The sequence below is a fragment of the Trichosurus vulpecula genome, chromosome 1, assembly GCF_011100635.1.
Source record: "Trichosurus vulpecula isolate mTriVul1 chromosome 1, mTriVul1.pri, whole genome shotgun sequence".
Lineage (NCBI taxonomy): Eukaryota > Metazoa > Chordata > Mammalia > Diprotodontia > Phalangeridae > Trichosurus > Trichosurus vulpecula.
This window is the reverse complement of record NC_050573.1, coordinates 138,422,299-138,445,362: the sequence shown is the minus strand read 5'-3', so window position 1 is coordinate 138,445,362 and position 23,064 is coordinate 138,422,299.

Sequence of the window (23,064 nt, the reverse complement as noted above, 5' to 3'; positions counted from 1 at the left end):
GACTACTAGATATGAAACTGTAAAATCTTAGAGGGAAAGAGAGAAAGGCCCTGGGCCTCACTGCCCCCCCCCCCACTTCCCTCTCCCTCTTCGAGGGAGAGAGAAATGACATCTTGTCAAGTATAGATTCCTGAGACAATCCATTATAGATTTCACTCACAGTCAACCTTCATTCTTTTTTTCTAAAATTTTATTTTTAATTTATGGAATAAAACAAGCATTTCCATAGCAAAGATGATTGCATATGAAATTGTAATTCTGCTGTGTACAACTTGCTATACCTTTCAAATATACAACAAAATTGCCCTATAAATTTCTTTCTTTTTTTTCTTTGCTGTTCCCTCCCGTCCCCACCCTAGAGAAGGCTACCATTAGACACAAATAGATATAGCTATAGATATATATGTAAAATTGTTCTATACATATTTCTGTTTATCACTTCTTTCTCTGCATGCAGATAGCATCTTTCTTCATAAGTCCTTTATGGTTAATTTGGGTATTTGTAACAGTCAAAACAACTCATTTGCTCAAAGTCGCTCTTAAAACAATATTGCTGTTACTGTGTACAATGTTCTCTTGGTTCTGGTCATTTAGCTCTTCATTATTTTGTGCAAGTCTTTCCATGTTTTTCTAAGATCACTGAGTGATAGCACAATAGTATTCTGTCACAATCATATACCTAAACTTGTTTAGCCATTCACCAATTGTTGGGCATCCCTGCAATTTTGTTCTTTACTACCACAAAGAGAGCCGCTAGAAACATTTTCAAACATATAAGTTCTTTTCCTTTTTCCCAATCATCTGTGGAGATAGATGAGGAAGTGGTATTGCCAGATCAAAGGGCATAGGTAGTTTAATAACTCTTTGGGCATGATTCCAGATTGCTCTTCAGAATAGTTGGATCAGTTCACAATTCTACCGAAAATGAATTTTTGTCCCAATTTTTCCACATGCCCTTCAGTATTTGTCACTTTCCTCTTCTATCATTGTAGCCAATCTGGTAGGGGTAAAATGGTATCTCAAGATTACTTTAATTTGCATTTCTCTAATCAGTAACGATTTAGAATATTTTCATGTGACTGTAAATTGCCTCTTTATATCCTTTGGCCATTTATCAATTGGGGAATGACTCATTCTTGTAGATTTAACGAAGTTCTTTATATATTTTAGATATGAGACCTTTACCTGATAAACTGTCTATATGTTTTTCCCCCAATTTTCTGCTTTCCTTCTGATATTGGCTACATTTGTTTTACTTGTCCAAAAACTTTTTTAATTGAATATAATCAAAATTATCCATTTTATACCTAAATTGGTTCTCTCTTGTTTATTCATAAATTGTCTACCTCTCCATAAATCTGATAAGTAATATGTTCTTCTAATTTTCTTGTAAAATCTCCCTATCTAGATCATGTATCCATTTTGATCTTATCTTGGTAAATGTTATCAGATATTGGTTTATGCCCAGTTTCTGCCATACTGCTTTCCAGTTTTCCCAACAATTTTTACCAAATAATGAATTCTTGTCCCAACATCTTAAGTCTTGACATTTGTCAAATGCAAAGTTATTATGTTTTTTGGCTGCTATAAATCATTTCTATTCTATTCCATTGATCTCCCTTTCTATTTCTTAGCTAGTACCAGATAGTTTTAATAATTACTGCCTTATAAAATAGTTTAAGATCTAGTACTGCTAAACTTCCTTCCTTTACATTTCTTTTCATGATTTCCTTTGATATTCTTGCTATTGAATGCTATCTTCATTCAGAGAAAGAACTGCGAAGTTTGAATACAGGCTGAGGCACACTACATGCTCGCCTTTTCTGCTTCTCTTTTGTTTTTGGTTTTGGGTTTTTTTTTTTTTTTTGCTTTTTTTTTTTTTTTGGTTCTGTTTCTTCTTTCTCATGATTCATTCCATTGGTCAAAATTCTTCTCCACGACTTGAATAGAGCATAAATTAATTCAATGCGAAGTTATACATGACAGTTATATGAGACTTCATGCCGTCTTGGGGAGGGAGGGGGGAGGGAGGGGAGAAAAACTGGAACTCAAAACTATGTAGAACCGTGTGTGGTAAACTAAAAATAAATAAAGGAAAAAAAAAACAAAAAAAAAAATAATTACTGCCTTATAAAATAGTTTAAGATCTAGTACTGCTAAACTTCCTTCCTTTACATTTCTTTTCATGATTTCCTTTGATATTCTTGACTTTTTGTTTTTCCAAATGAATTTTGTTATTATTTTTTCTAATTCAGTATAAAATGGTAATTTAGTTGTGATGGCATTGAATATATAAATGAGTTTGAGTAAAATTGTCATTTTCACTGTATTGGCCCTGCCTACCCATGAACAATTAATATTTCTCCAGTTGTTTGTGTTGGCAATCAAAATTGGCTCGTAGCACTCAGTTCAACCAAGTGCCCTTGAAGAGTTTGGCCTTTATTTCCTTGATTAAATTAGGAGTCCTTGATGACCTCCTTGCCTCAAGGGAAAGCCTAGTTTACATGGGTTTGAGTGACATGTTTGCAACATCAGAGGCTTTTAGACCACGTGGGTCTAAGGCACATCTTTATGACAATTTTAGGTCAGTGGGTGAGTCGCATGTGTGACTCACCTGTGACCCTGAAAAAGATAAAAAACCAGGGGTTGGCTTTTTCGGAGCTCTGACCCACAGCAGTGGTGGTGCGTGTGACTGTGGGCCAGCCCTTGTTATGAGCTCCTGGGCTGAACTTAGATGTTGGTAACTATGAACTGTATTTGGTCTGTTCATAAATGTATGTTTGTAATTTGTTTGTATTTGCTTTGAAGTTCAGGGTGCTGGCTTTTTCCCCTAAACTAAGCAAATGGTATTCGTATGCTGAATTAAAGTAAGCTTGTTAACCCCTTAACATTGCTTTTCTTAGTAAAGCAGATCAAAAGAAGTTGGGCTTTCACAGCGTTCTGTGAGCTGGTTGTTGTTGATTTTACATCCCCCACAGCAGCTGCTAGCTGGATTGTCGAAACATTGTTCAAATCTGATTTTATTTGTGTAAAAAGGTTTTAATTTTGTTTGTGTAGTTCCTAGGTTTGTTTTGGCAAGTATGCTCCCAGGTATTTTATATTGTCTCTTCTTGCAGAGGTTGGGGGGGGGAGGGCGGGAAGCTTTTCTTGCAGAGTTTTTGTTTGTGACATATAGGAATTCTGATGATTTCTGTAGATTTAATTTACATCCTACTACTTTTCTAAAATTATTAATTGTTTTGTTTAACTTTGTAGTTGAGTCTTTGGGATTTTCCAAGTATATCATCATATCGTCTGCAAAAAGAGATAGTTTTATTGCCTCATTCCCTATTCTGATTCCTTCTATTTTTTTCTTCTCTTATTGTTATTTCTAGGATTTCCAATACAATATTGAGTAGTATTGGTGACAGTGGGCATCCTTGTTTCACACCTGATCTTACTGAGAAGCCTTCTAGTTTATCCCCATTACAAATAATGCTTGCTGATGGTTTAAATACTTTTTATCAATGTAAGGAAAAATCAATTTATACCAACACTTTCAAGTATTTTTTAATAAAAATGAGTGTTATCAAAAACTTTATCAAAAACTTTTTCTGCATCTATTGATACAATCACATGATTTTTTTAACTTTTATTATTGATATAATCAATTATATTAATAGTTTTCCTTATGTCAAACCATCCCTGCATTCCTGGTATAAATCCCACTTGATCATAATATATGGTCTTTGTAGTATGTTGCTGTACTCTCAGCTAGTATTTTATTTGGGCTTTTTGCATCCATATTCACTATAATTCCTCTTTGTCTCTTATCATTCAGCCACTTTCAGAATCTGCCTAATAATATTATCAATGAATCCACATTTCTCTTATCTTGTTCATAAAGATAGTGTGATATCAGGGTCTATAGAGATTGTGTCCATACCATCCCCCATGTCTACCAGCTTTTCCCCCACCCCTGGATGGGACCTGTGAGTTCATTGGTAAAGCTCCCTCTTTCAGTGCATTTTACAGCTATCATGCAACAGAGTTGTTTAAAAATATTATTGATATCTTTTGTTTTTATATCACTTTCATTTTCACATATGTACATAATGTATATATGTATATGAATATATGCACATATGTTAACTTGAAACCACACTAAAAGTTTTGGTTCACTGTGTGTATATGTGTATATAGGTGTATATACAGGTGTATGGGTACACATCTCTCTCTATACACATACATGCATACACATATCTATGTGTATATACATAATGCATATCTGTGATACAAAATTGTTAATATTTGTGAGTACCAAATTGTGAATACCAAATGTAATATGGACTGCCATTCCTTTTAATGGTCTTTGTAGTGTGAGAATTTCGGTAATGTCCTTACATCCCTACTCTTAAGATTTGCTCTTGATAAGGTTGAGCTAAACCACAACCTAGGTCCTCCCACTCAGGAATGTTGCCCTGTAAGAAGCCCAGCTGAAGCTGGATTTCAGCTTCTAGTGTCCTTGCCCCCTTCCATTGGGATTCATGGCATGAAGGGCAGCAGAATGAATGAATTAGCTTTGCTTTCCTGGATAGCCAAGAGCCGTTGGGGTTTCATGACCAGGTCTTGCTGCCTCATACTACTTCCTCCCCCACTCCTCCTAAAGGTGTAAGAAGTTTTTCCATGACTCTTGGAGTTGGGAAATCCACTGGACATCTCCCAGAGTGACTGGTTTGCTACCTTATCTCAATTAAAGATACTTTTATTCTTCAGCTCATGGCTTTATTTCGGAATTTGGCATCTGTATATGTATATTTGTACATATGTGTACGTGTACATATATGTATATGTGTATAGAAAGAGAATGTCTGTGTGTCTTCCCATACCCAGAGAGTCATCTTCGGTTTAAAAGAAAAAGAAAAGAAAGAATAAGAAAAAGGGGTGGGCGAAAAAAGCAGCTTTGCAAACCTAACACATCAAGTAAGTCTGAAAGTACATGCAGTGTTCCCCATTCATAGGGCCAGACTACCCTTCCCCCACACCAAAGAAAGGAGGGAGAAACTTTTCATTTCCTCATATCTCTTCCTGACCAAACTTGGCTGTGTTTTGTTACTTAATGGGCTCCCTGGGCCTCAGGCAACTCTCTAAAACTATATATGCCTTTCAGAAGAGTTGCCTAACTGCATTGGTGAAGCAAATTTACTTATAGGAAAGTTTCTGGTTCATTCAGGTTTTTTTTCAAGTTATGTAAGCAGGAGGAAAGTGGGATAAGAAAAAAAAAAAGTTCACCTCTGCTAACCTAAATTGTACTTCTATCAATTTAAGCTGATTTTTCTTTATATTCAGTGAAGGAAGAGAGTACCTTGAATTCTAACTTGCTTTTTTCCACTTTTCTCCCACTTTTTTAGTTTATACCTGGGCTTTTGTTCCACTTTATTCCTTATGCCCTATCTAGGCAACTCAGTTTACCTATACACTCTATTCTTACGGAATAAAATAGTTTTTTTCCAATTAATTTTCCATTTAGAACAATAAACTCCACTGGATTCATTTTCCAGACAATGCTGTAGAACTCTCCTTTTTAGGTTATAACATATCATATGATTTAGCATTGATGATATCTTAGAAATCTTCTAGTCCAGATGCCTCATTTTATAAATGAGGAAATTAAGACTCAGAGACTTTGAATGACTTGCCCAAAGTTAAACTAAGCACCAGATTTGGGCTATGACCCTAAGTCCTGTGACTTCAAAACCATCATCTTTTTCCCCTCCTGCATAGTCACTTTTTAAAAAAATATATTTTTATTTGCTTCTTTATTTCCCATTTACATGTAGTAAATTTTAACGTTCATTTTTTAAAACTTTGAGTTCCAAATTCTCTCTCCTTCCCTCCAGCCCCTCAAGAAACAAGAAGTATGAATGATATCGATTATACCTGTGAAGTCATGCAAAATATTTCCGTACTATCCATGTTGCAAAAAAAAAATACACAACAACAAAAAAACAAGAAAAATAAAGAAAGTAAAAAAAATGCGTCTCAATCTGCACTCAATTTATCAGTTCTGTCTCTGGAGGTGGACTTTTTACTTTCAATCTGTTCATATAAGTCTTCCTAGGTTTTTTTGAAGCTGCTGCTCATCATTTCTTATAGTACAACAGTATTACTTCACAATCCTATAGCACAAATTGTTCAGCCATTCATTCCCCAGTTGATTGACATGTATCAGTTTCCTATTCTTTGCCACAACAAAAAGAGCTGCTATAAAATTTTTATAAAAATAGGTCCCTTCACTCCCCACCCTTACTTTTTTTTATTTCTTTGGGATATAGACTAAGTAGCGGTATGACATGCAAGTGAATTGGATTCACCTCCATGATGTCATGGTCCTGTTTGAGAAGAAAGGACAAACAACCCTGTGAATAGTAGGGGCTGCCCCACTGGAGACCCAACTGGAACTGGCCAGTTGGGACATACAGGTTTTTTTTCCTCTTCCTTCCTTCCTTCCTTCTTTTTTCTTTTCTTCCTTTCTTTCTGTCTCTCTTTCCCTTTGGAAACATCACAAGATTATCTTGAGGTTCATAGGCCAGATTTCTTTCTTAAGGACCAAGCTTTAAACCCAGATCACTCTGGCTCTCAACGATTGGCCAACAATAGGTCCCAGGCCAAACCTTATTTCATTATTCTTCGGGCCCTGATTGACTCAGAATGAATGTAAATAGGAATTGTTTCCATTTTGGCAGGAAACCCTGACTATATTCCTCTCCCAGTTTGATTTCTTTTTTCTGGACTAGGTCAAATTAGGCCATTCTTTGCCTCATTTTTTACCTAGCCTTAATCACTGAATGGGCATTGCCTCAGTCAAACTGAGACTTGCTAAACCTGGGGCCATCTCCAATCATTCTGTTATGAATCCAGCCCCTGGATCCAGATGGCTCTGGAGAAGAAAGTGAGGCTGGTGACTTTGCACAGACCTCCATCACTTAAATCCAGTTCACTTTCACATCATGGCATCACATCCATGATGTCACGGTCCTCTTCAAGAATGAAGGACAAACAACAACAACAACAAGTAGTGATATTACTGGATCAAAGCACAGTTTTCCATCCCTTTGGGCATAGTTCCAAATTGTTCTCTGGAATCGTTAGGCTAGTTCAAAACTCCACCAGCAGAGCATTAGTATTCTGATTTTTCCACAGCCCCTTCAGCATTTGTCCTTTTCCTTTTCTGTCATGTTAGCCAGTTTAATAGGGGTGACTTATAGTCACTTTAAAAACAATTCTTTTTATTCTAAACTTCAACAGAAAGAGCCTTTCAATACACACATATGAAACTATGACTATTTCATACCTCTTGCTTTGTAAAAATGTTACTTTCAAAACTGTGCTGCTCATCTGTGCTTCCTTCTGAACTTTTGTTCTGTGTATTCTAAAAAGTGTTTCAATGGCCCTCTTCTTTTTTTTTTTAAACATCTTCGTTGCTAGCACTTTCTCCCCTACAACTCCCATCTCCATTAAAAACCCTGATGTATGGGACAGGATTTTTAAGTAATAGGAGAGACATCTTTAGGAGAAACAAAGTAAATTTATTTTACAAACCTTGCAAGATTTGGGCACACCTCCATAATGGAGGAGGCGAGGTGAAAGGGAACCTGCCTTAATTTATACTCTTAATGAAAAGATTCCCACCCACCTCCATCCATTCTCACCGTTGACTGGGAGGTGGTCTTACAGTCTAGGTGTGAAAACTAGACAGAGGACCCAAGGCTGATCCGGTCCATTCAGCTTTTCCCTATCGGAACTCAACTACTGGGGTGGCATCTGAAAGTCTAGGAGAAGAAATGGGGGTGGGGTGGGAAGGAGAGACCTTCCTGGAGCAGAGAACAAATAGCTCACAGGAAGTTCATTATCATCTAACATCTGAGAGAGAGGGGTAAGGGCATGTCCACAGCTCCAGGCCCTGACCTTCCAGAATCACAAGGCCAAATCCCAAACCTCTCCTACTCCCTTAGACATACCCTGTGAAGTCTTCGCAATTATCCATCCCATTCACTGAGAAAGAAAAAAAAAGCCTCATGTAACAAATAGGCATGGTCAAACAAAATGAACGAGTCAAACAAAATGGCATAGTGGCCATGTCCAAAAATGTATCTCTTTCATCCCTCATCAGGGATGTGTAACAGACTCCATCATAGATACTCTGGAGATACTAGTTGCTAAGTTCATAAAGTTGTTTTTCTTTACAATGTTGCTGTACTTGTATAAATTGTTCTGGTGGTTCTAGTACCTTCACTCCCCTTCAATTCATACTACCCAAGATTCTCCAGAATCATCCCTTTTATTATTTCTTAGAGCCTAATAATATTCTATTATATTTTTATATCACAGTTTGTACAGCCATTCTCCATTTGTCTAAGAGGTGTTCTAAGTCATCTCCTTAGATTTAGATTTTTGTCTCCTCATCCCCTTTTAATTCCTTCCTTAGGATTAAGAAGTTCATTTTGTTTATGACTTTTGCCTTCCTAGTATTATCCTCCTGTTAATGTGCTTTTACCCAAACCCTACTTGTTTGTCGAGTCCTTTGTATTTCTATACCAATGTGTGTGTGTGTGTGTGTGTGTGTTTGTATGTATGTATGTATGTATGAGTGTGTACGTACACGTGCATGTGTGTGTGTAGTGCTCCTTTGTCTATCTTGGATAAGCGTGAGGATCATTTGATGCCCACTCTTCTACCCTTCCTCCATATTTACTCATGTACTCCAGTCATGAGCAATAGCAAGTTCTACCACACTAATCTTTCACCTTTCTAGACTAGGGTATTCCTTTTACTCTTCCTTCTCCTTTCCTTCTTTAAATCTTTGGAACAGAGCCAGTCTACCTGTAGGATTCCTGCTTCTTCTTATTTAACTTTCTTAATATCTTTAGTTCTGACTACCTACTTGTTTCTTCTCCAGTTATTGTAATGTTAGCACTCAGTCATCAAATAACTTCTTTCAGTTGCTCAAATAAATTTACCTTTCTGGGTTTCTTTTGACTCTTGCTTTATATTTCAGCATTTATAATCAGCTCTGGTCTTTTTATTAGAAATGCTTGAAAGTCCTCCCTTGCATTAAAGGTCCATTTTCACCCTGTAAGATGACACTTAGCTTTGCATGGTACATTATTTTTGGCATAAACCCATATCTTTTGCCTTTCCAATATTATATTACAAGATCTCCTCTTGTTTATAGTAGAAGTGTGTATGATCCTGACTATAGTTTCTTGGTACTTAAACTGTTTTCTGGATTCTTGCAGCACTTTTTCCTTGTTGTGGAAACTCTAAATTTTGGTTATGAGACTTTTCCTTTCAGAAGAAAATCAGTGGGTCCTTTCTCTCTTTGTTCTGCCTTATTCCAAGACTAAGGCTATATGCACTGAACCATGTAGCTGCCTCATAAGAAGTCACAAATTATTTATAAATTGAGCCTTGGCCTTGGAGGTTACAAGCAAAAGGCATTACACGCAAATACTTTTACATATGTATACATTTAGTAACTTTCTTAGGAGCCATTTGGTATAATTTCCAGGGGTAATGACTAGAATGAGGTTCAGAGGGTTCATCAAACAAGTAAAAAAAAGATCAAAGGGACCCTGATTGTCAGTCAGTCATCATCTATTCTATATGCCTGTGCTAAGAGAAAGGGGGAAAAGTTACTGCTCTCAAGGAACTCACAGTACAAACAAGAAATATATATACACATATATGATGTTGTTGTTGTTGAGTTGTTTTCAGTTGTATCTGACTGTTGATGACCCCATTTGAGGTTTTCTTGGTAAAGATACTGGAGTGGTTTGCCTTTTTCTTCTCCAGCTCATTTTACAGATGAGGAAACTGAGACAAAAAGGGTTAAGTAACTTGCTTAGGGTAACACAGCTAGTACATTTCAGAGGCCAGATTTGAATTTGGGAAGGTGAGCCTTCCTGATGCCTTGTCCACCATTCTACCCACTGTGTCACCTAGCTGCCCCTCACACAGGCTAGACTGGAGAAAAAGCACTAGCATTAAGAGTAATCCATAAAAGCTTCTTTTAAAAAGAAAATATACTAGAAAATCACAGAATGCTATGAGCTTTAAAGGATTGACATTTTAGGTACCCCAAAAGGCAATAGAAAATGGCATGTGTATAGTTTCCACAGCGTATTACTGAAGGTGACTTGCATTATAAATGGTATAGAAGGCATTGTGAACACATCATTGCAAAAAGGAGGTGGGCTGGCCATGAAGTGGTAAGGAAAGATATTATTGGAGAGAAGAATAAATGGATAGCACTAGTGTTACATTGGGGGGCAGCTAGGTGGCATAGTGGGTAGAGTGCCAGGCCTAAAGTTAGGATGAGTTCAAATCTGGCCTCAGTCACTTAATGGCTGTGTGACTGGGCAAATCACTTAACCCTGTTTGTCTCAGTTCCTCATCTGTAAAATGAGCTGGAGAAGGAAACAATAAACCACTCCAGTATCTTTGCCAAGAAAGCCCTAAATGGGGTCACAATGAGTTGGACAGGACTGAAATGACTGAACAAAAACAACAAAGTACTACATTGGTATCCACAAAACATTGAGCGAGCCAGAAGATCCCTTTAGCCCTTTGGGCAAAAAAATCTAGAGAATACGTATGGGAAGATATAGTCAAGAATTGTACAGGATAAGAAGGCAGAATTGTGATATAATTTAAACTGGAAGATAGAGTAGCTCCATGGATGAGATCACAGAACCATTTTAGTAAGAAAGTAATGATTGATGTTTTCAGCCTTCCTGGGAAGGAATTTCTTTCCATTTTCCTGTTATTAGTTGCTTTTTAAAAAACAAAAATGGAAGCATACAATGTATATGGAAAACTACCAAAACAAATTGTTTTATTTATGAGAAGCCATTAAATGATTCCCTATAAAATAAATAATAAATTCCAACAAAACGAGTGCAGTATAATGCATGTGTTATTTTTCAACCATGCTGAACAAGACCCAGCTATCAATCTGAGATTAAGTTGCTCCTTGACATTATGTTGTCAGCATACTCCTCTGACTGGTTTCTAGATTTGTTTATTTCTGAGGACTGCAATACTCAATTTATATGCATGGTTTCGGTTGATTGAATCATTTTTTATTTGAATCAGCCTTTTGAGTAGAATAAAAATTGAGAGAAAAGGCAGTTTAATTCTCCCATCCCTATTATAGTTTGAACTAGAAAGAAATCCCTCTTTTCCTTTATAGAGAGCTTAATCTGAAATCTTTAAACCAATAAAAGGGAAGCCCCCTTCAGCTTCATTTTCATTTAAAACAGGATTCCATGCTTTTAGATGTTAAAGCTGCTAAGTGTTTTCACCTTGTTGTCTCTCATTCTAATATCATCTGTTACCTACCATGCTAATTTCTCTGCTGATTAATTGAGTGTACAATGGATACCAGCCTGGAAATAGCAGAGGTCAGTGTGCTTACCAAATGAGATTCTGATGTGATGCATAATTCATGCCATAGGCTCAGGCAAGTTTTGCAAGAGCAGTTTTCCAGACTGTCCAACCAAAATATTCCCTGCTAAATGCCGCTCTCTACATTGCTTTTTGTACCTGTTTAACTAGTGAGCTTCATGGCAAGATTTTTTTATTCCAACCAGAAAGGCTTTAGTTTAATCTTGTATTACTTTATTTTCCACTGTTTTTTCTCATTTTTTAAAAAAACGAAAGCAACATTCATTTCAGAGGAGTGAAGAGAAAAACTTTGAAAGATTCACAACTCTCTCAGATACGGTCATCAAGAATTACTTAAGAGGACTGATGGTAAAGTAGGTGATGCACCAGAGGTGCAGAATGAAGCATACAACCATTGTGTTGGATTGTTTTGTTGGAGCTTATGTGTTTATTTCAAAGGAAGGATCAGTATGTGTGTGGGGTGGGGTGGTATGGGGGGGTGATCTTTGAGAACTGACCTTGATATTTTTTTAAAGTATCAGTAAAATCACAAAACAAACAAATTGGTGGAATCTAGCCACTTCCCTCAGCCCCAATAGCCACTGCCCCCCCACTCCAATCTCCCAACTTCCTCAGTTGCCTCAGCAGAGCCGCAGACATGTCCAGAAATTCAACCACATCCATCTAGTTTTAGACAAGACCACAGTAGCCAGCCATTAAGAAAGCAGTACTGATAGGATGCTGAACAGAATGTTTGACCACTGAATCACAAAAGGGACATTCCCTAAGTGTACACCTGTGCAGTAATAGCAAAAACTGGCCTTTAGGTGAACTTATGATGTAGAGAAGCTTATTATAATATCATTATCACGCTTTAATACCCCCCAGTGGGCTTTTCTATGTGCATTCTAGGTGGCCATGTGAGCAATTCCACCAAGGCTAAGACCCCTCCCCATATTAGTAAATCCCTCCTGTATTTTAATATTTATGTATTCTGTTATGTTAATGACATTATTTGCTCTATAAAAATCCCTGTCTTGCTTTGCTAAGCTACTAGTTCCTCTAAGGAGCCTAGCCCACTGTAAAGTAGTATATCTCTCAATAAATGCCTTTGCTTGCGTTGGAGATGCTCTGAGTCTGAATTCTTTCAAGAGGACCCTGCAACACATTTTGACTCCTCAACAAAATGAGGACTCTCCATCTCATCTGGTAGAATACTTGGTTTCTCCATAGATGTTTGAGAAACAAAGAGCCTGGGCAACAGAACAAACCTGAAATGCAAATAATGAATAGTGATAAAAATATATACATTAGCATACTGCCTGGCACATAGTAGGTGCTTAATAAAAATTGGGTGATTGGTAGATATTTTTGTTTAGTATTTAAATTCTAAATTATTCACGTATAGGTATATGTATCTGTATATATCCTAAAGCAAAGATCTATGTTTATGGATATCTAAAGGCACCCAATCCAATGAAGTGATTTTTCTGACTTCACTATTATTGTGATTCTGTACTTTCAGCTTTAAGATAAAATCTCTATGGGATGACTGAATCAATAAAGTTTTGTCTTTCTCACTTGTATAATAAATACAACAGTCATAACAACAGACTCTATATAGTACTTTAATGCAAAGTGCTTTGAAGTCATGATCTTATTTTATTCTCACAGCAGCTCTGGGAGGTAGGTGAGGAAATTGAGGCAGAAAGAGATTAAGTAACTTGCCCATGGTCATGCTGTTGTGAAGCTGGATTTGAACTCAGGGTTTCTTGATTCCAAGTCCAGAGCTCAATCCATTACACTACCTAGCTATACCTAAAAGTACACTCTAGGACAAATCGTATCAAAGAGGGCAGGGTGATTTTCACAGAGCCTTAGAATGTTAAAAAAAAAAAACTTGGTCTATCTCATCCAACCCAAAGTCCCAGAAGAATCCCCACTGAAACACAACAGGAAATGGCCATCCAGCTTTTGTTTGAAGATCTCCGGGAACTCACTACTTCCCAAGGCATACCCATGAGCAACTGACGTTTTTCCAATTATTTAGCTCTTTTCCAAGGATGAAATAAAAATTGTGATATATCCTAGTTTTGCAATTTATGTATGTACCTCAGAGATCTGTAATTTTTTTTATTTACATCTCAATTTAATGAGCCTTAACTTGCTAAAATACCATTTTTAACTCGTAGTAATTCTCTTTCCACCAAATAATGTTTATATTTCTCTAGAGAGGAACAAGAGAAGTGAGAAATCTTCTACTGTGCCCTAGAATAAAGATCTGTAATTTTCGATGGTGTGGACCAGTGTGAGGTCACATTGCCATCCTTTATGACAACTAGAGACACTTCCCTCCACAAGAACAGATTGAAACCCTTCTATATATTAGAAAGTTTTGGGAGTTGTCATGGCACAAAAAAAAAATCATCCTGGCTCCAGTTTGGGGACAAGCCTTCCGCCTCAACTTGGGCCAGTCCTTGAACAGGCAATCATTGGGCCAGAGTTTGTCATTCCAGTTTTATAGAACTTGGAAGAGTTCCAATGGAAAAGACTTGGAGAACCCTAAACGACCTCCTTGGCATAGTGAAGCATCAAATTAGGATGACAATGGAAGAATTTAATCAAAATATTTTAAATTAACTAACTTGATATGACTCGAATTGGATCATCCTTTTTTACTTATCTATTTAAAATGAGAGCTTTGCAATAGTCTTTTAAATAAACTTCTAAATGGTGACTTTTTATTTTCCGTTATCTTGGCAACTTGATATAGTGGATAAAGAGCTGACTGCAGAGCCAAGAAGTCCTGTCTCTTGACACGTACTAGCTGAGTGATCCTGGGCAAATCTCTTAACCTTGTTGCCCTGAGCAATTCTCTATGATTTTAAGTTGAAGAGAAGTTGCAGACCTACATTGATAGAGGGAGCTTGTTCCCCTGGGAGTTCTCCATACTAATGAAATCACAGGTCCGGTCCCTATCCCCTATTCTTTTGGCTCAGAAACACTTTACAGAATTAAATTATGCACGTTCTTTGGCAAGTTCGTTGCAATTATAGTACCTTAGAGGTGTCCTAGAAATAATAAAATTATTTCCTTGTTGATAGGTTTGTTGGTAGCATTAAATCAAACTATAAATATCAATGTAATTATGATTTTGAAAGTGGCTGAGATGATAAACTACAGAGTACAAAAAACATCATAAATCATATTTTCACAAACAGTCCATCCTTGCAACCTATTAAAATGGGTGACGTAACATGAGCTAACTTTGCAAAAATAGAATGGGAAACAGGAGTTTTTCTTTTATGTGATGAATAGGGAATCTATTTGATAAGATATGACCAGACCTGTTTTGGTTTGGTTTGGTTTCTTTTCCTTTTTAGAAAGGCTGATATCTTTTCAGACTGCAAAAGCCAGAAAGTTCTGCCATATTTTTCCCTACTCCCTTGGGAAAAATTCCACTGGTTAAAAATGATCAATAGGTCTTCACTTTAAGTTGTGAATATACAGGTTCAGATACCTATTTGTAGTGTCTTGCAGGCAGCTGTATTATTCTTTTATGGAAGTTGGAGAATCCTCCCATCAGTTAAAGCTCTACTTTCCAGAAAAGTTGAGATTGTAATCCTAGAGATTTGAGGCATGGAGACTAACTCAATGGCTATTGCTGTAGTCCAGGGATTGAAGATGAGGGCCTGCACCAGGATTGCAACCATGTGGATGAAGAAAAGGGGACATACATGAGAGATGTTGTGAAAGTAGAAACTACTAGATTAGCCATAGACTGGATATGTAGGATAAGTACTAATGGGAGTCGAGGATGATGCCTAGGTGGCAAGCCTGGCATCTGGGAGGAAGGTGGCAAGTTCAACAGTAATTGGACAGAGGAGAGAGTTTGGGGTTTAGAATTCAGCAAATATAACTAGAACCAATTAATCATTATAGGTAGAAATTTAAGAAAGATGTTTTAAATACATATCACCATAACAAATTCTTTCACTCTCCAAAAAGAAATGAAAAGATTTCAAAGTGTTCATACTTAGAGGAAAAAATTAAAGCCATATAGAAAAAGGATGAGGTACATGCCAGCCCTGTCATCCTCTGTGCTATTAAAGTTTCTTTAAAGATGCTTTTGGCAAGTCTGCAGAAAATGAGATTCCATTTTAATATTCTTGTTCAATTACCAAAAGTAATTTTGTCCACCAGCACAATATTCAGCAGAATATTAAACATAGAAGTATAATAGCAGGATAGTGATTTGTCCTCAGACAATTTCTATCTAAATGCCATCAAGAAGGATGAGATGCATGAAATGAATATAGCTGTAGTTCTGACATTGGACAGGAGCTGTAGATAGGTAGTGAGCTGGGCCCCAAATTTATAGAAGAAGATCATAACAAATTCCATCTGGGAAATGATGCAGTGCTTCCTGTGAAAGATATCTCTTTAAAAACCTATGTTCTCCTAGTGATGCTCGAAGGTGCAACTATTAGAAAGATTTGAAACTAGAAGTTTTACAAGAAGGACAATGGAAAGGCAAAATTTGGTGTAGGCAAAAGTTAGCTGCCATAGATTATCAATCTATAGCTACTTTCAGAGCTTAGCTCAAATGCCACTTAAAATGTGAAACCTTTCCTGATCCCTCTAGTTACTCATACGTCTCATTTATTTTGCATAAACATGTAAGTATGCATATTTCCCTCAATAAAATGTAAGTTCCTTGAGCATATGGACTACTCATTTTGTCACCTTACCCAGCTACGGGGGTCTAGAACAAAGTAGGTATTTGATAAATGTTTATGATTAATTGATTGGTAATGTCTTAGAAAAGTGTCATAGAAGTATTGTTGAGGGCAGTTATAACTGGAAAAGGAGGGAAAGCATATATGATACATGTATTGAACAACAAAGTTTTGTTAAATTAATTGACCTAGTGAGAATACAGATGGACATAACAATTGGTGTACTGCTACCCCCAAGATATTTAAAAGAATCAAAGAAAGATTATTTGATTATTGGATTATTATTGGAGTAGATCTCATATGTAAGATTTCCAGAAAGCTATGGGCAGGAATTACACAGGATGTGAATGTATACACAAGGGTTGCACTATGCACCAGGGGAGGAAGCATACATATCAATGATAGAAAAAAGTCATTGGTACTTGGGCTGAGCCTAACCAAATTGAAGAAGACACTTAATGTTTGAGATCTCCCATTTCTCCTTTTAATACCTTTTCCCGAGTTTTTAGTATTAAGAAGGATCTTCCTAAACCTACTCTCCATAACCATGTCTGATAATCTGGACTACTCTCTTTACCTATGCTGTCTTAGTCAAGTTTATCTGCCCTATATACTTTTCCAGAGAGTCACCTTTCCTTCTCAGCTATTATTAGGAAGCAGTCATTTGAGTTAAGATAATCATGACAATATGTTTATTCTATGAAGTTATTTAAACATAAATATTAACATTAAACATAAAAATTAACACAAATCATGAGTCTTGTATGATAATGCCAGGCCATTGAGAGAGATTTGGACATCAAGGATTCCTCTTCTCTCTACCCTTGACACTTCAAATCATACTCCATAGTAGTCTGACCTGGCAAAATTAACTAACTTCCCTAAGCAATGAGCTTAGCACCTAAGTATTAATAATGGTAGTACCTTCTATTTGCACAACACTCTACAGTTAGCAAAGGGCTTTCATATACAGGATCTCATTTGATTCTTGGATGGAGTACAAAGAGTAATTTGGAAACCATGCCGAACCAATTTGTCTTTAGGCTAAAGTCCATTATAGATAGGATTAAAGGACATTAATGACTTTTCAGTTAAGTTGTGTTTTCATTTCACATATATCTTTGAATTTCACGCTAGACAGACTAGCTGAGTCCACAGTTTTGTGAGGACATAGTTCTACATCATGAAGTATGATTCAAGGAATATCAAATCTTTGCCATTAAAATACAAGCATAAATATAGTGTGTGAATTTGTGATACTTCTTCCCCATTGAGCATATTTACCTACTTTTAGTTTTTAGCATACGTATTCTGAGACACTTAAAATGTACACAGAAGATCTGAAGGTTGTTATAGAGTGCATGTATGTATGTACATATGTGCACATACATACATGTGTGGTGGGCTAGGGGATGGGAAAGAGGATGATCAGGGAGGGCTTTGTGGAGGAAGTAGTATTTGAGTTCAATAAAATTCAGCACTTATTTAAGGCCTTACTACGAACATGGTGTCATCTCTATAATGGTCTGCAGCATTTGAAATTCCTTTTTCTTTTGCTTTAGTGGCAAAGATTTGAACTGTAACTTAGTATGCTTTGTGTGACTATTTGATGGCAGTCTACTAAAAAGTGACAATTAAGTACATCTATGCATGTAAAGTAAAAATCAAAGGCTCTCTTAGGGAAAAATAAGTTATTTTTCTCTTGGTTCACTGAAGACACACGTCTAAAAGGAGGAGAAAATTAATTTAAATTAATTCAGCACTTCTTCCTAATATTAATTGAATAGAAAAAACAAGCTATTGCCTGTGGACATTTTATTCACATTTGTTATGCAAATATCATTTCCTTTAACCCATACCTGTGAAAATGCCTGAAATGTCAGATTGCATTGAGAGAAGCAAAGTATCCAGGAATAGAAAAGTGATGGAACTTTTAGATCCTCTTGAGATGGCCTCTGGAGTAATGCATTTAGTTCTGGGCATCATAGTTCAAGAAAGGCTTTGAAAATATGGAGAGTATCCAAAAGACCGTAACCAGGATGGTGAAGGACCTTGAGTCCATACCATATGAAGAGTGGCTCAAGGAACTGGAGATCTTTAGCCTGGAGAAGAAAAAACTCAGATAACTCTTTAAGTACCTAAGGGTTGCCCTATAGTGGAGGAATTAAATTTGTTCTATTTGTCCCCAGAGGCAGAACGAGGAGCAGTGGGCAGAAGTTGCAAAGAAACAAATTTAGACTTGATGTCAGGACTTCCAAAAATGAGAAATGTCCAGAAGGGGAATGGGCTACCTTGGATGTGGGTTCTGCATCACTGAACATCTTCAAATAGAGGTTGGATCACATACAATGAGTATCAGAGTGTCATATTGCTCACCTTCTTAGTGGGTTGAGGAAGGATTAGAGAGAGGAAAAGAATTTGGAACTTAAAATATAAAAATGAATGTTAAAAAATAAGTAAACATAATTTTAAAAAGTAAGTAGAGGCTATATGCTCACATGAAGTTATTAGTTATAGTGGGAATTCCTTTCGGATATGGATTACACTAGAAGGCTACTGGAGCAGCTAGATGGTGCAGTGGTTAGGGCATAGGCCCTGGAGTCAGGAAGACCTGAGTTCAAATCTGGCCTCAGACACTTACTAACTGTATGACCCTGGGTAAGTAACTTAACCCTGTTTACCTCTGTTCCTTATCTGTAAAATAACCTGGAGAAGAAATTGGCAAGTCACTCCACCATCTTTTCCAAGAAACCCCTAAATGACTTCATGAAAAGTCAAATACAACTGAAAATGACTGAACAACAACAAAGATGACTACTGAGGTTCTCTCCAATTAAAAAAAATTTGTGATTCTGGGAAGATAGAATATTAAAAAAACTCATGAGTTCTCACAATGTGATATTACTTAAATATTATCATAAAGATTTTTTTGATACTCTCATTGGTTTTTTAATTGCTGGGTTGTCTTTTTTTATTGAATTTGTGGTTGAGATCAGAATTTTTATTTTGCTCATTAAACTTAATTATATTCAATAATCACTTTATTTTCTAGAAGTGCTTGCTTTAAAGAAAAAGAAAGAGCTCTGAATTGTTTTATTTAGACAACTTTTAAGAAGAAATATTCCTATTGAGGTCTGTGTGAAAATCTATTGACAGTCAATTTCAGGATTGACTATAAACCTATAAAACTGTCTTATTTAATGTCGTAGATGTAGAGGTGAAAGGGATAGCAGAGGTCATCTAGGATGATCACCTCAATTTAAAAATAATGAAACTGGAACCCCAAAAGTTTAAGTGCCTTGCCTTTGAACCTAAGTCATGTGACTTCAGAGCCTCTTTTTACTATATCATGCTTCCTCCTGGGTAGAAAATTTGATTTACTTTCCTTTGAATAAGGAATAAATTTTCTCAGGACACTGCTTAGCGATTTCTGAGGAAGTCTTAGATTGTTTGAGGAGAAAACAAGATGAAATGTAAAACACTCACATGTTTTGAAATTATTTTTTCATCAAATGTTGAATGCATATGCAGAAACCCCTGTAAGGTGTAGTTCCCTATTATTTCCTTGGTTACTATAAAAGTGATTGTAGAAATTTGAACAGAGGGAGTATTTCTGAAGTAGGTGCTTTCAGTAATCAAAAAAGCAGTCAAGACACTGTTATAAATGCCTCTAGCAATTCCCGATGTGCTCAATAGAATACTAAAAGCTCCCTTGGAAGGGCTTTAATGCAAGGAAGATGACAGCTGTGGTGCAGAGAAAGAACACATCAAGCCTTACTTTAGCTGGTATCCAAGGTGACATACAATGTGCACTCATCTGATGGCCAAATACACGGAAATTCTTACGCCAGTTCAAAGACTCATTTTAGCCTGGCATATCCAAGGTGCAATCATAACACATGGAAAACATTCAGGAAGGTCATTTGTCCTGCGACCTCCCCCAAACCCCCCACCTAGCCTTCATCTAAACTATTCATGAAAGATAGTTGTTTATCCTTTTACAGACCTTGACAAATTGAAGGTCAAGAACTGGAGTTGGAGATAGGTTTAAACCAGCTTCCTAAAGAAGGTCCATACCCAAAGTAATAGAAATAGGTAGTCCACTATTATGAAAGTGAAGTCTAAACAGGCTATTTGGTGTCTGAATAAGTTTGGGAAAAGCCATGTATTTGGAAAAGAGGTTGGCACCTACTCTCCGGGTAGCCCAATTAATCTCCCTGTAATGATTGGTTTAGCTCTTTGCTACAAAGTACTGTCGGTTTCCACTAATAATCAGCTGAAGGTACATGAACTTCAAATGTGCAGGAAATATTTCAGAGATAAGAAGGCAAAATGGGTGAAGGAAGAGAGGGTGAGGGAGAGAGGGGCAGAAGAATGGAGAAAAATGAATAGCCTTTAATTCAAGCTTAAATCATTAATTAAAGCCTACCTCCATCCATCTGTGTATACAGAAGTTACTGGGAGAAAATGGCCCCATGAGTTCTTCTTGCTAAGATAAGTAGTGTGGCTGTATGTCATAAAGGAAACATGCCTAGAAATCAAATTAGAAGTTACACAGGAACTTTTTTTAAAGGAGTGGTGGGGCGGGAAAGGGGATACTGAAGGCCAGGAAAGTTGGTCTCTAGAGAAAGATCAGGGCCTAAGAGCAACTTTGTTTGGAGGAGCATATATTCATAGCTGGAAGGGACCTTAGAGGTCATAAAACACAACCCCCTCATTTGACAGATGAGGAAAGTGGAGCCCAGAGAAATGATCTTTCCAAGTTTGAATTAACTAGCATGGAAATTTTGGAAAATGTGAGTTTAAGGTAAAATTAACAACCTGCCTTATAGAGAGGTCATGTTTATCTAGACTTATGCCCAAACAGAGCAGCAAACTATTTATATCAATATCTTTATCACTATGTATATTTATCATATTTGTAGAGATATAATATAGACATAAACATACACACATAGAGACACAGAACTTTAATCCAGATCTTTCTGACTCAGTGTATGTGTGTGCACGTATGTGTGTATATGTAGACATAAAAGCACATGTACATGTATGCATGTGTGCATACATTGCATGCCTTCTGGCTTTAATGGAGCTCCTAAAAATTAGATTAAAAATTCTGATGTTCCAGTCATTTTCATGCATCACCAGTACTGATGCACCATTGAAATTCTACTTAGATGCCCTGTTTCTTTCTGTTGAAGGCACCACCATTTTCCCAACAACTCGGGCTTGAAACCAGCATTATCTTGTCATTTTCAACTCCTTACCAGCCCCAGCCACCTCAAATCTATCAGTAACTCTCAGTAAAACCTCCCTGGTTCATGTACTTCTTATTTTGATCAAGCAATCAATCCACAGGCCTTTATTAAGTACCTACCATGTGCTGGCCCTGTGACAAAAGTGAAAAATTCCCTGTCCTCAAGTATCTTAGGTTAGAACAGAGAGATAACAGATAAATCTGTAAGCTTATATAGTATAAGCATAAAGTGAATAAATCCAAATTCATATGAGGTAGTTAAATATAAGGTAATTGGTACTAACATTTAAGGGGATTAGGAAAGGCTTCATATAGAAGGTTATATCTCGAAGGAAGAAGGAGATTCTGTGAAGCATAGGGGAGGAATGTATTCTAGGTAAAGGCACAGAGATGAGAGATAGAGTGTATTGTGTAAGGAACAGAGAGAAAGCCAGCTACTCTATATTAAATGTGGGATGGATAGCAGTATACACTAAGGCTGGAATGGTAGGTTGGAGGGTAGCAAGGTGGTGCAGGGTACCACAAGTCAGGGGGGCCTGAGTGCACATCCAGCCTCAGACACTTAGTAGCAGTGTGACTCCAGGCAAGTCACTTAACCCTGATAGCCACCCACCTATCCCCCCAAAAATAGTATGTTGGAGCTATTTGTTAAAGTCTTTAAAAGATAAACAGAGAAGTTTATATTTTAACTTTAAGATAATAGGGAGCCACTGGAATTTAGGAGGAGTCAGGTTAGCACTCAAGGGTATTACCTTGGCAGCTATGTGGAGCATAGAATGGAATGGGAAGACCAAGTAGGAAACCATCATGGTAATAATCTATGTAAAAGTCGACGGAAGCCTGTTCTAAAGTGGTGGCTGTGTGAGTAGAGACAAGGGGTCAGAGATGAAAAATGTTGAGAAGGTAGAAACAGCAGGGTTTGGCACCTGCTTAAATATATGGATTTAGGGAGATTACGAAATTCAGGATTGCTTTGAGGATATGAAACTCGGAGACTTGGAGGAACAGTGGCACTAGGGACAGAACTGGAAAACAGGGTGAGTTATCTCTAATCTGGACCATTTTAATAAACTTCCAATTGCTCTCCGGTCTTTCATTTCACTGGCTTAGGATTCATGTATGCGCTCAGGCCCCTCCCATATCCCTCTCATGGTTGACAGCCTTCAGTGGCTTCCCATTCCCAAACAAAAAAAAAATGCAAACTAATGTTGATATTGAGAATTCGCCAGAGTCTTGCTCCAATCTACTCTGCTAACCTTATTTTCTATCACTTCCACTTCTACTTAAGCCGTAACACGAGCTGTCCCATGATCATGTGCTACCTGTTCCCTATGTCTACAATACATAGCCTTCCCCCAAGAAATCTTTCTCTTCCTTTAAGGCTCAGTTAAAAACCTTCTTTTAAGGCTTCTCTGATTTCATAAGCTATGGGATTTGATTTCTTCTTCCTTAAATATTTCTTATCACTCAGGACTTCCCCTGGCACTTAACATGTTCTCATATCATAGAAATATTCATAGTTATCTTATCCTCCAAACTGGATTTTAAACTTTTTGAAGTCAAAGACTCTGTATGGGTTCATCTTTATTTCTATAATACCTATTGCCAGCCATTGCTTGTAGTAAGTTGTTAATAAAAATG